The sequence below is a fragment of the Mchenga conophoros genome, linkage group LG5 (assembly GCF_057382185.1).
Source record: "Mchenga conophoros isolate Kocher_MC1m ecotype Shallow Benthic linkage group LG5, M_conophoros_male_GT1.1, whole genome shotgun sequence".
Classification (NCBI taxonomy): Eukaryota; Metazoa; Chordata; class Actinopteri; order Cichliformes; family Cichlidae; genus Mchenga; species Mchenga conophoros.
Genome location: NC_140530.1, coordinates 5,767,032 through 5,780,083, shown reverse-complemented (window position 1 = coordinate 5,780,083; position 13,052 = coordinate 5,767,032).

The following is a 13,052-nucleotide window of genomic DNA, read 5'->3' as shown; positions in this document are numbered from 1 at the left end:
ACGGACTCAAATATATATGGACTGTCTTTAGCTTTTATTACCGCACGCATTTACCATGACATTGTGTCCATTAGTTCACAACATGTATTTCTGTCCATGTATTTTGTCACGAGCTTGTAGTGATGATGCGAAAGTCACATGTCTGCATTAATTCTTCTCTAGCACATCCCAAAGATGCTGAATGAGTCTGGAGCCGTTATGTCCCATGGTCCCTGAACTACTCATGGCAGTGTCATTCTGGAATATTGACCAACAAATCAATCAAGAAGTTTATTGTCTTATAAACTGCTAAACTAAAATAAACTAACTAGTTTAGATAAACTAAAAGTAAAGAATAATAAGCATAGCAACAGTGAACTTGATGATAGAGGCATTGCTCTGGAAGTGGATGCAGTTGTAGGTGAGGAGGATGCACAGGAGTGGACTGAGCCTGGTGTCCCTGAGCTCACTGTTCTTGTGCATAATGTCCTGGTATCGGCTGCCATTAGCTTTTATCAGCTTTTATATATATATACCATTAATGAAAAAAAACCTAGTAATTCAGTATATTCAAGTAGTCACCTGACCTCATTTTTTGAAAAAATACCCCAGACCATAATACTGCCTTTGTACCGTAAATGTGAAGGCATGATGGGTGCATTACAACCTTTCTTACCTTACCGCAATGCACTGATCATTCTGCAGCACGGTAAATCTAGACTCTGACCACATGACCGTTTACTTTAGAGTTCAATACTTCCAAGAAAATTAAAGCTTTTTGTGCAACTGTTACTGTCACTGTTGACTTTCTTAAGGCTATACAGTTTTTTAGCTTAATTGAGTTATTTTGTGTTTTTAAGATATCAGTGCTATTTCATGTAATGATGCACGAGTGTAGCCGAAGAACTAGATGGAACAAAGACCACTGGTAGTTGATTTTTCTGCATCAGTCATGTCCTTTCACTGCAGGTTGAAACACTCGTGAGCTGCTCTAAGAAATAAATTATTAAAACATGAGATTATGCTGATATTAGTGAATGTGTTGCGAAACAAACAAAGTCCATTACCCAGTCTTATTTCACCTCAGGATCCCTGTACCATCAGTATGACCTCTAGCCCTCATCACTGTGGACAGACCCCTTCACTGCTCTCTGCTCTTACCTCTTTGATGCGACTCTCCCTAAACACGAAACCACCAAACGTGGTTAACAACCCACGCACACACAATTAAAACATCAGGGGCCAATCAGATTAGCCAGTGTTACCATTGCTGTGTGAAGCACATGTGGACATGTAAACAGTATTGGAGGAGAATTAGGCAAATCAACGGGCAGGTCATGGATTACTGTATTTGAGAAAAGTCATTGTTCAGTGAAGCAGACTCTCTTTGATGTCACATAAAGGAAAGTTACATGTCAAGAAAATAATACAAAACTGGGAATACTTGGGAAGCGAGCTTGTGCATGAATTAGAAGTATTCCCAGAGAGCCTGTAGTCCTCTCCAGTACTCTGTAATTACAGAATGTCAAACCTTTCCTGTTAATGGTTTTTACTCAGAGCCCACATGAGAGGGTGGTGCCTGAATGAATGCTAACTAAGCACACAAATGAATAATGTATGCTTATGCCCCAAGGAGAGCTCCTCTGGGCAAACTCAAGTATCCCTGAAGAGACTGTTGGCTCTCCTCATTAGGAGTTGAACAGGCCGTCTTCTCCACAAAGCAGACAGCAGTTTCAAGTGCTGTGATACACAAAGAATCAACAGTGACAATGCAGTAGAGACAGGCCTGTTGACTGATGGCCTAATTACACTGATTATGTCATTTTGGGTGTCTACACCCTAAAAAGACACCCCCTTTACACCCTGTGAGAGGTTTATGGGAGCATTTTGAATGAATGTTCCACAGTCTTAAACATTGAATTCTTTTCGTGCTGCTGTTTCTTAAACTCACTGTGGTTAACCCTCATCTCACTGACTGACTGGATTGGGAGGAATGGAAGACACTCTTCATTTGGCCATGCTCTTCTTCCATTTACCTTCCATTCTGCTTATCCCACATCACCTTAATGTCTCTCCATCTGTACCCTCTCCTTCCTGCCTCCATCCTCAACAGAGGATACATGGTTCAGTGGGTGCCATCAGTCTCTCTGTCCTCGCCACCTCTCTCCCTCTCCACAAACTTCTACAGCTCTAAGCTGAGCTTAAGAGTCAGCTGAGCTGATCAAAGACTGTAGCCATGTAGTGGCTAACAAGAGGCGAGAGTTCCCAACGACACAGGACCTCCCAGGGGTTTCCAATGACATAGACCTACTGTAAGTAGAATCAAAGTAGAGGGACCTGCACTGATTTTACACTATTCCTGTGTGGCGTGCATGAGTAGCCATGTACACAAACACAAATGTCTGTCTGTTTTCAGTGGAAAAAAGGAAACTATTCATCCAGAAGCTGATTTCAAGTCTATTTGATGTTGTGCTGGTCCACTCTAGTGATTTTATGTCTGCAACAAGAGCCACCTTCCATCGCCTGTCATGCCCTTAGTGTGGGCAAGGCCCTGGTCATGTTCCCACCACTTGCTTCTTCCTCAGCCCCTCCTTCTTCTCCATTTACCTCTCTTCTTGTCACGTTGACCCCTTACAGTTGCCTCTACATGCTCAGGCCCACTATTATCAATCTAATTAGCCCTAGCAGGCTCTACTTCCTACTCCCCCTTTCCCCCAGTTTCTTCTTTTGTCCTTTATGACATTTGTCCTCTATGTACAGTTGCCTCACATTAGGGTTGCTGGTTGATCCCAACAGGAATGAAACTACAGTCCTCTGGAGTAATAGGTATTCATACATGTTAGTAACTCTTCTACAGGAAAAGTCACTTTCCATGCTGGTAAATTTTGTGTCAGATGGTCCCACTGTTCAAATACTGTAGCTAACTGTCTAGAGCATTCACCACTAATAAATGAGCATCATGTATGCGTGATGCATGCGTGCATCGTGTCTTGCCTTTCCAGGTCTTTTAGTCATATCTCATAGTTGGGGAAGGAGACACAAATCCCTCTGCAGTTTCATCAAGAAGAGTATCGATCTTAAAAACACGACCAAATTAAACATGTGGAGCTTCCTGCTGTGGTAACCCTTTGTGAATAAATGAGAAGCTGAAAGCAGCTTCCACACTGAATAAAAAGACAGGAGCCATGTAGTGTGGTAGCTGATGAGAGTGGAGTCTAACAAGCTGGAGTTACACTGATCCTCTGAGGAAAACTCCACCTTGCTGATGAAGCTGCTGTTAAAAGTTAATTAAATGGAGCTGCTCTTTACCAAAATCATCAGGAAGACTAAGATTTAAGATTTTAAGCATGAACAAACATGGTGTGAATAGAAAGGGTTCTCTTTTTAGTAACAATGCTTCTCTGCTCTCTTTACCCTGCTCTTTATCCACACAACAAATATAAATTAAGCTGCCTACACTTCCTCACGTCTTCGGCTTCTTCCGTCACTGCCTTCCTGTCCTCCACCTCCTGGCACCTTATTACCCTCCTCCTTCTGTACCATACCATTGCTGGAACCAAATCTCTTGCACCTGCATGTTCAGACTCTATCCGCTTCCTTAAATTCCTGCAACCACTGTGTTGATCTGGCCCTTGAAGAAAAACAGGGTTGTGAAGAGGAGGGCAAAAGAAAAAAGGGGGGAAGCAGAAAGGAGAGCAGTAAACCTTTTAGAAATGGTGGTGGTGCTGGGGAGGGTTCCTCTTATGAGTATGCATTTATCTGCAGCCGGAAGGAGCTTTATTGTAACCAGGATGCTGAAAAATGCCTGCTTTTAACAGGGCCCTCTGAAAAAAGGCTTTCTAGTCTGGAGTGGAGCCTCTAAGTTCTTCTTCCTGTTCTTCAGTAGCACTACAGCTCCCTCTCATCATGGAGTAGGCTTTTTACAGGTATATAAAGTCTGACATTTAGGAACCTCTAATACAGGTTTGAGTCTAAGAATCTTTAATGTTTTGTGTGTCTTGTGAAATATTACAAATCAAAGATTTTTTTAAGTGATTGTAAATGCAAAATTTGCAAAAGAAGGAATAAATAAAAAGTAATAAATTACCCTTAGAAAATTAAAGATAAATATGACGATGTTGCACAAAAATTTAAAGACAGATATTTCAATCTTAAAGTTCAGTTTACTTGATTTAAACCAAATATTAAAAATAAAACTGTTAGATTTCATGTTCATTTTTCAAATCACCCTATGTTGATATGAAATCCTGTTGTTCAGTCATAACACAGTTTCACTGAAACTCTAAGACCTGAAAGAGTTGTGCCAGCTATTCACATGCAAACTAAACTACATTAGGGTACAACCAGGATAATCTTCAATCTGTCACAGGCTAACACAGAGACAGACAACCATTCGCACGTTCACATTTATGGGTGTCCAGTGTTGTTCCAGTTACTTGAAAAAAGTAATTACTTACTTATTACTGATTACTTCTCCAAAAAAGTATTCCTGTTACTTTACTGATAACTTATTTTCAAAAGTAATTAGTTACTTATTTCTGTTAGTTAGTTACTAACATAAATAAGTTAGTTAATTAATAATAGATACTTTATTGATCCCCATGGGGAAATTACTTGTTTTTCTCTGCATTTGACCCATTCACTCAGTGAAGCAGTGGGCAGCCCACTAAGCAGGCGCCCGGGGAGCAGTGTGTAGGGACGGTACCTTGCTCAGGGGTACCTCAGGGTAGCCGTTAAGTGGATTCGAACCGCTGACCTTCCGATCATGGGGCGACCACTTTACCTACTGAGCTAGCCCTGCCCCTATCCCTATCTATCCCTGTAATCTTTTAACTTTATGCACATTGCATCAAGTAAAATTAAATTATATTCAACAGTGTTTGACTGGAAGAAATGTGTTTAACATTTCAACCTATTTTCTGCATATTCCAGCATATACATTTTTTTACACTCTCTCTTTCAAATAGATGCAAGTAAAACACAGCAAAAAATAAATAAAAGCAAAGATTCTGCGGCACTGAGTCCTGTCGCTCTTAAATCTATTTTCACCTGTTTAGCAAGAGTGGGGCGGGTGGGAGGATCCGGGGGTTTCTCTGTGAATGTCACATTCCCGTGGCAGCGTGCTCGGAGCTCGCTCAGATCTGAAGTTTAGTAATCACTCCATATTTTCCATTGTTGATCTGCACACATCTCTTGCTGCCACGGACGTCACACGTCATTGTCATGAGACACTCTCACAAACAAAATCACAACGGTTTAGTAACGCAGTAAAGAAGCGTGCTTATGGGAAAGTAAAAGTAATCTAATTACTTTTTTTTTGCAAAGGTAATTCCTTACATTACTTGTTACTTGAAAAAAGTCAGATCTCTGTGGGTGCCTGCATGTCTTTGGACTGTGGGAGGAAGCTGTGTACCTGGAGTGCCCTGGCCTGATTGCAGAGTCAAACTCATGACCTTCTTGCTGTGAGGCATCAATGCTAACCACTCTGCACCCGCGCCCTCCTAAAAAACCCTAAACTGGAAATGTGTGCCTCCCTGCAGCACTGGGCTCTGTAACTGTTATGTCAACATAGCAATAATGTACAAAGTAAACTTGATATGATAGCCTTTAAAAAAAATAAAAAGAAAGGAAACAGACCACAAAAAAGAGCATGGACCCCAGAGAAAAACATTTTCAGCATTTTATTTGATTCTGGTGTGGCTGGCACTGAAACACAGGTACACGGAGTCTAATTACTAACAATAAGAAACTAACAATGCTAGTTTGTTGTCCCATTGTGCTGTCCATGTGCAGGCCCAGAACACAAACATGCACTTTTTAGTTCATTATTTCAATGGATGTAATGCAGTGTAGACATACAGCTGTAAATGCACCCTCTGAAATGATTCTGTATTCGGACACACACTAGTGTTAATTGTTGCTGTTGAAATGCTGAATGTCATGATTACATAATGAAAGAGTTATTGCAGAGGTACTGGGTTACATTGTGTTTCACTATGCCTATTATGGAGGCTGCCTTTTTAACTGTGTATAATTACTGTCAACAAAATTAGTGGGAATATATCTGGTCTTTAGTGCATTTGCTTCCTGTGTTCCTCAGCACGTGGCTCTGGAGTGACGGTAGTCTAAGGTTTGCATTTACTCTTTTCAAGTTTGTCACTAGGAACACAGAAGCAAATTTACTCTCCTTAAGAGTAGATGTGGAATAGCCATCTCCCCATCACGTTTTCATCTTTTCATACATAGCACTAACCAGTGGTATGAACCAGACGTGGGAACCAACAGCCCTCCAATTAGTAGATAACGTTTTTCACCTCCTCCTCCTCCAGTATACAATTTAGCATTGTCTTCCTGAAGTATGCACACGTTGGTCTAAAACTTGGATAGACTTTTGTCACAAGGGCGACCTATAGCAGCAGCCAGAGGATGCATGTGCAATTCAAATGATTTGGTCAGTAAAATTGGGAAAGTTCTCCTATTTTAATAAAGTTTAGCTCCTTTGAAACCAGGAAAAAGGCATTCAAAAACAAAGACTGTACAAGTTAACAGAAAATATGGAAAGAAGGGGGTTTTGGCCATGCAACTGTATGTGACCGTGAACCTGATGGTGAGAACTTTGCAGTTCACAGTGTTTTCAAATTTTTGCATTCCTGTTGTGTTTATGACATCAGAACAAAGCCAATGGCCTTATTTATAGTTATGATCAAACAGTTACATACACTCTTCATGGGCATGATTGTGACATAATCTTGGGCTCTTAAGGATTTCTTTAAGCTGTTCTGTGGCCAGGGTGGGATGATGATTTTAAATAACAAGAATCATGTGCACAAGTTTGAATTTATTTTGGATTTTCTCTAATTCACACAGGGTCAAAAGTATGCACAGTGTCACGGTTCTGGGTCATTCTGACCCAGCTTCTTCAGTTCTTTATATTTTGGTATGTTTCTATAGTGTCGATTATTATTCTAGATTAAGTGCAGCGTCTTCTGCCTCCTCGTAAGTTGTTTCTGGTTTCCTGTTTTACTTTGGAGGTTCGTGTCTGGCGTCAGTGTGTTCGGTTTACTATTCCCTTGTCTTGTCAGTTGTGATTTCTCCCAGGTGTGTTCCCCTCCTGTGCCTAGGGTTGCCAACTCCCTGAAAAATAAATAAGGGACACCTCGTGGCCAGGGCCGGGCGACCCAGTTGTCTTCACCCTTCCCAGTGTGGTGAATTTTCTAGCTCTTTTTTTGTGTGTGAAATAATTTTTTTAACCATTTGACTTGAAGTTGATTTAAGTAGATGCATATTCTATTCTTTGTGATATGAACACATGTGAAACAAATGATCATTTAGCCATTTATTTTTAGCTCAAAATGACAACATTAACACAATAAAACAGGTCTCTTTCTTAAACAGAAGCCTGTCATGCTTAACTTTTGAGAATATAAGTAAATCTTTCTTTAAAAGAACTTTGTCCTGCTTAACTTAAAATAATAGAAAACAATAGAAAGAAAAATATTCTTGTAACAGTGCACATTTAGTGCATTTAGTACAATTGGCTTCAGTTGAGGTATTATTTCAGCTTTTCTAATGCTAATCAGCTGCTCCTGTTTGTAAACCCGCTTGTTCCCATGATTACGCATCTTAACTCATCATCATTATTCACCTATGTATTACTTTTATGTATTAGTCATCTATTTGCGACTGCATCTATCCTTGCAGTTGTTTATTACACAAAATAAGTTATATTATCACACTTCTGGCCACATAGCGCTGATATTCACTGCACATGCCCATCTTAACTTTTTCCAGCCAGGTGTTTTCCTTTTCCCATTCTTCCCTTTCTCTGAGGGGAACAAACATTGCTGCTCTAATGCTGGGCTCACACTGTGCGGTTTTAGGCCCATTTTGAGCCGATTTTTGAGTGATCGGACCGATTTTGGCCTTCATCGTGTAGTATACGTGGGGTAACGAGAAGTGATTAACACCTCACGACCAGCTCCCGATCATCAATCGCTCGTGAGGGTGTCACCACAGGCGCTCACACTGCTCACGCGCAAACACGTAAACGTTGGTGAAAAAGACGGAGCAGCACGGCTGTGCAGCGTGTGATCTGGACACAAGCGATGGAGGCACAACTTGTAGAACTTTGGAAAGCTCATCCGAGCCTTTTCGATGTGGCATCACAAAATTATCACGACCACAACAACCGTGAAAATAGTTGGATTTACACTGCTGCTCAATCACAGCTGCCTGATCATGTTTTTCATTAACAATTTAGCAAAGTTGATGGTGGTGGTGTGTCTGTGTGAGTGAAAGACAGAGAGAGAGAGCGACAGATTTTCTGTTATAACCTTCATTTTATGGAGGCACAGTGTGAGCACTCAGGTCGCATCAGAGCATCGGGTGGTATAGTGTGAGACCTGCATCGTGACCTACCAACTTCTAACCCCTGCGAGTCAATCGTGCAGTTTGAGCAGGAGCTGAATAACGTGACTGAAAAAAATCGCACAGTGTCTGCCTAAAGCTGTTAGGTGTACTGTCGTCCGAGACTTGCACCGCAGTGTCGGTGTTTGTTTCCCTGTTGGCCATGCTTCTTGTTGTGGTCATCTGTTGTCTTCCGGTATTTTCTCCGCAAGCGACCTTTCCTCGACCAATGAGATGAGCGGTAATCTGAATTGTCATACTCGAATTGTCATAAGTGTGCTGTCAGCTCATTGGTCACAAAGCAGGAGAGAGGCTGGGAATTATGTTTTCAAACAAAGCGTTAAATCCATAAACATTTATAGACTACTTTTGATTCTCACTGTATTACGGGACAAAGTGCGTCCCTTATTAGCTCAATACGGGACGTGTACTTTTGTTTCTAAATACGGGACGATTCCGTTTTTTAAGGGACGGTTGGCAACCCTACCTGTGCCTCATCCCTTGATTACTGCCGTGTGTATATTAGCCCTGTGTTACCTTTGTTCTCTGTCGCATCGTTAATGTCTACTCACCTTCATTCTGTACTCTGTTTTCCCGTCCGTGTGTATCTGCCTGTTAGTTTGCATTTTCCCAGTTTAGTTGGTCCGCTGTTTACCGGCAACCTGCTAATAAAGCGGTTATTTTGAGTTCTACTTCGCCTCACTGAAACCTGCATTTTGGGTCCTTCTCTCCTTGCCTGCCGGTACGCGAACATGACACATAGAGGCTCCAGTATATGCATATGCCACCACTAGTATTTGATTCAATGTCCCTTTGCAATTCAAAGCTTTTAAACATAGTCCACAAACCTTTGATTGGAGTTTGGGGCTTTGGGAAGGCCGTTCCAGAAGCTTGCTTTATCCGTTCCAAAACCAGCTTTGATGGAAATCATTGTCGTGTTGGCTGTTGATTTGAGGTGAAGTTGAAGAATTTGGAGGTAGTCCTTCTTCATTATTCCATCCAATTAGCGCAGAGTACCAGTACCACTGTCGGCAAATAGAGCCCCAGAGCATGATGCTACTACCAACATACATGACAGTACAATGTTCTTAGGTTTGAAAGCCTCACCTTTACTCCTCCAAACGTGTCTCTTGTAATTGTAGCCACATAACTCAATCTTTGTCTCATCAGCTCACTGGAGCTAGAGGACTGCTGCCTCAGAGCAAGAAGGTCCTGGGTTTGATTCCACCATTTGGCCAGGGCAAACCATGGAAACCAACCAGTTTAACTGAACTCTGCCAATTCTGACAAGCCAGAACCTGATTTACATTATCTGGGGGAAGTACTTTCAAAAGCCAAAATACACATGTTGAGAATCAGTTATCAGTTATCAGGTTAGAATCAGTCTAACCGCTCAGAGCTGACGGGTTAGAGTTTGGATACTTGTCATCTTATTAAATTTTAGGTTTTCAGGTTAATCACATGTTTCTCATTGCCCCATCTTCCTCATCTATGTCAGGAGCTCCTGACATAGATGAGACTTAGGTTGTGATAATTCTGAATTATTCTTGAGAGAAGTTCATTTTTTTGTTTCTCACTGGACTTCAGCGTTATCTTTCCTCAACAACTATCAGCAGCTGTTACAGATCTTTCTGATCTGAGATTCAAGCTCTAGACCCAACGTGAGAAATTAAATGTGCATGTATCACACTACACGATCAAAGGGGTGAGTATACGAGTACAGTGGGGTCGTTAAGATGACCTGTGAGTGAGGGGGTTTTCTGTAGTTATGATGTGTGTGAGTGTGCACATTGTATGTCAATCCAACATCAACAAACCGACAGTGGGAGGCAGAGGAGCAAAGGCCTGAGGGTGAACAGCTGAGTGTGACTATAGTGAGATTAAAAAGGGAATGTGGGTCTTAATCCACTATTGTATCGCAGTCCTCTGAGCCTCCACTCGCTGAGAGGGGCAAAGAAAAGGCCAGCATTCCTCCCAGTCCTCACTACACAGCACACAGACCAGGGGCTACAGACACCATTCTCTAGCCATCTGGCCTTAACCAAACACTGAACAGCCCCTCAATTCTGGTCCGCTCCGGCCCTCCTCCCCTACCTCCACGCACAATCCATCTCCTTCACCCTCCCACCCCCAGTTACACAGCTATGTCACAAGCAGGTTGTTACTACACTAGCCATATTGAACAAAGTGGAGGTGCACAGCTTTATTTTTCTTTTTTTTTCACTTCAATTTTATGCATATGCTACCAAATTGCAACAACAGGTAACTCAAGGAGCCTACAATAATACAGAGAAAACTTTAACAATCTAACAACCCCCTGGAGCAACCAGGAGCAACAGTGGGAAGGAAAAACTCCTTTTTCACAGGAAGACACATCTGGCACAACCAGGCTCAGGGAGGGGCGGGATTAAAGACACGTTTCTTTTACCAGGTGCAAATTTATCTTGGTACAATAAAAATACACAAATTAAATGTCTTTGATTAATCGATAAATATTGTTCAAAAGGATTTTTTATACATGATCTCTTCAGTAATGGGGGGAAAGTTATGTCTGATTTTTACATCAAACATGCACAGGGTGACCATGAACACTTGACATCAAGTTAATGACTCATTCAGTGCCTTTTGCGTGTATCACAGCTTTTGCTAAGCAATGCATCAAAATGCCGTCCTCAGCATGAATACTGAAGTAAAATATCTGAAGTATCATACAAAGATAGTACAAGCAGCTCGAGATAAATGATTAGGGCATCATCACCTTGCCATATCACTAAATCGCTTCCTTCCAGATGCCGACTTTCTGTCCTTTCCCATCGTAAGAGAAGTAGGTCAAATTCCTCGCTGCTCATATTCAAACATCTACCTCCTGCCTGGAAGTGTGAAGCAAACAGTGCTGGGTTTCAATATATTTGAGCAGCGAGCCTGTGGTTTTGATCTAATGGGAATATTCTGTATTTTTGCAACTAATAAAGAGGAATTTTATTTAGACAAAAAAGAGAACATAGTTTTGTATTTGTTAAGTTGAAAAACACAGGACAGGGTTATATTTCAAGAGCTGAAATGAGACTAAATGAAAACATCATGAAGGAATGACAGTGATTGGCACTGCTGCAGGTGAAATATGTAATGGAAAGAAAAACTGTGACTGATTCCATTGCACTGTGGCAAACGTGGATTGAGCAAAGATAAGCCTTAGGATCTCCACATTTGACAGAAATCTTTCATTTTTAAGGCCCAAAATTGAAAGAGTACAAAATGTTTGAAGTGTCACTAAATCAGTGCAAAGTACCTTGTAAAATTAAAAGATTATTGCCATTAAAAAGTAAAGTGTTACACAACATTATTGCCTTTCATCCCCTTCCTGCAAAAGGTACAGTACTGTGCAAAAGTCTTGAGCCACACTGTTTCTTTGTATTTTGTTTCCAAGGAGCCAGACTTGTAATTCTTTTGAAGTGATCTGAAGCCGTCTAGTTCTTCAGGCTCTCTGAAGGATTTTCTGTGGCTGTCTTTTCAGTCTAGTCCTTCAGACTGAAAATTTCAGATGAATGCTTTTTTCTTTGTTAAGCCACTTAACACTGACTTATGAATGCTTCAAACATAAAAAGGCACCTAACTGAAGTGATGAACCGGTGTTGTTTCTGCACATAACAGACAACTTTGCAAAAACCCCATTTCAACTTTTGTCTTCAGGCACTTTGTCACACACACATAATTTGTTCCTGTGTCTTTAGTTGAATCTGCAAAAAGGCCACAGGCAGCAAAGTTTGATGGGCATAAACATAGTATTTTGCAGCAACAAGGCGATTTCCAAAGAGCACACCACAGAGTAAACTGCACACCAGAGACATGGTGGACATTGTGCCCTTAAAAATTCGGAGGAAACTGGACAAGCACGAGACAGTATACAGCAGATGAAAAGTATCTGAAAGTTATGTCCTTAAGAAATTGGGGGGAAAACATGCAGTGAATATCTGACCTGCCCTTCAGTTAATCCATCTACTGCTCACCAAAGCCTCATTGGTCTCAGAGGAAGCTGTCTAGAATCAAGGAAGAGGAATCGGGGAAAAAAGACTGAGGTATGTGAAATTTACACAAGAAGTTTTGAGTTTTGAGTTTTTCCTCTCTCCTACCCCCCCCCCCCCCCCCCCCCCCCCCCCCCCCCCCGTTGTCTGCAGCTGTGTGTAAAACATGCCCAAGGCTCTGTCATGATTTGGGTCTGCATTTTAACCAGTGGGGTTGGGGATCTTGTCAAAATTGATGGAATTATGAATGCAGAAAAATAGTGTCAGTTTGATTCACCATGCAGTGCCATCTGGAATGTACCTGACTGGCAAAAGCTTCATTTTCCAGCATGTTGATGATCCCAAACAACCATCGGAGCAGGAAAATGGAAGACTATGGAACTCTGTCAATCGTGGATTGGCCATTCAGCACATTTCAGTCACACATAAACACAATTTTACCATCATTGGGGAACGTGATTATTTATTTCATATAACTCCTGAAATACACATTTGTGTGGTCAGTGCATAACTCCAGTAAAGTGAGCTCAGCTCGTTAGAGTGGTTCTTGTAATCAACTACTCTGTTTTTTGTTTATTCGTTTAAACTATTAGCACATTTGTTTCTAGGAACATTCCTGCTTAACAGACTAAATGACTGTTCCAA